This window comes from Octopus bimaculoides, chromosome Z, assembly GCF_046866305.1.
Source record: "Octopus bimaculoides isolate indiv1 chromosome Z, ASM4686630v1, whole genome shotgun sequence".
Lineage (NCBI taxonomy): Eukaryota > Metazoa > Mollusca > Cephalopoda > Octopoda > Octopodidae > Octopus > Octopus bimaculoides.
This window is the reverse complement of record NC_142944.1, coordinates 43375514-43377503: the sequence shown is the minus strand read 5'-3', so window position 1 is coordinate 43377503 and position 1990 is coordinate 43375514.

Genomic DNA, 1990 nt, shown 5'->3' with positions numbered 1-1990 from the left:
TATATATATATATATAGAGAGAGAGAGAGAGAGAGAGAGAGAGATAGATAGATTCATTTGGATATGATACTTAAGTTGAAGCACTAGATCACAGCTGAGGATAGCTCTGCATTTTAAATTGATGTAATGATTGCATTCTTCAATTAAATGGAGTTGCATGAAACGATCATACTGCATTACTTTTGGATATCTTTGCTGCTTGTTTTGATATATGAATATCTGTATGTGTTTATATATATGTATATATATATGTATATATATATACATATATATATATATGCATATGTTTATATATATATATATATATATATATATATATATATATATATATATATATATATCCATATATATGCATTGTATGTATATATATTTATATACATATATTTGCATTTATGTATATAGATATATTCATGTATATACATATGTATATTTGTAAATATATATACACATATATACATCTATATATATATATACACACACATATACATCTATATATATATATGCATATATTTTTATATAATACACATATGTATGCATATTATATAAATATATATGCATATATGTAGGTGTATATGTGTGCATATATAAAGATGTGTACATGTGTATATATATACAAATTTGCATATGTATATATATATACATATTTGCATCTGTATTTATATACATATATGCATATATGTAGTGGCTGTCTTGTATATAACTTCCTTACTAACCACATAGCTCCAGGTACAGTATCTTATGCAAGTGTCTTCTACTATATAGCCTTGGGTCAACGAAACCCTTTGTGAGTGGATTTGGTACGGAAACTGAAAGAAGCCTGATGTCTATTTATTTTTATATATATATGTGTGTATGTGGGTATGTCTGTATGTGTGTGTTTGTGGGTATGTCTGTGTATATGTGTGTGTGTCTGTGTTTGTCCCCTCAACATCACTTGACATCTGATGCTGGCGCATTACGTTCCTGTAACTTAGATTTTCAGCAAAAGTGACTGATAGAAAAAGTACTAGGCTTACAAAGAATAAGTCCTGGTTTCGATTTGCTTGGGTACATGTGGTGTTCTAGCATGGCCACAGTCAAATGTCTGAAACAAGTAAAAGAACAAAAGAATATTTATATATATATACTCTATTATCGAATCTCTAAGTTACAATGATGGAAACATTGACACACTCGTTTTCAAGTGGTAGTGTGTGCGCAATCTTGAACAGAAAGACATACACATAATATATATATAGATATATATACAACAGGCTCCTTTCAGTTTCTGCCTATCAGACTCACTCACAAGGCTTTGGTTGGCCCCATGCTATATTAGAAAACATCAACTCCATGCAGTGGAACTGAACCTGCAGCTATGTGGTTGGGAAGGAAGCTTCTTACCACATAGCCACACCTGAACCACGGCTATTTAGCTACCTGGTTGAAAATCCTGAGAGATCAATATGGAATGGTTGTAGAGGTTTTCAGAAAGCACCTTTGTTCTGCCTTTCAACCTTGCAGATGAACGAACATCATAGCAAAAGCGCCAAAGATCTGAGTCTCTTGCATTTACGAAATCCTACAGGCACATGTTCATGACTCTTTCACCGTTTATGATAGTTATGTTGCTCCAACATGGTACAGCCTTGAAGCTGAAGCATATCTGATGCTTTCAGTCATTAGACTGCAGCCATACTGGGGCACTGCCTTCAAGGATTTTAGTGAATGTTATCGACCCTAGTAATTATTATTTTTCTTTAAAGCTTAGTACTTATTCTATCAGACTCTTTTGTTGAGCCACTATGTTATTGTGATGTGAACTCAGCAACACCAGTTGTGAAGCAGTGGTTGTAGCAAACACATACAGACAGATGTGTGTATATATATATATATATATATATATATATATATATATATATATATATATGTGTGTGTGTGTGTGTGTGTGTTTGTGTGTCTATGTTTGTCCCCTCATTATTGCTTGACAACCGATGCTGTGTGTGTTTAC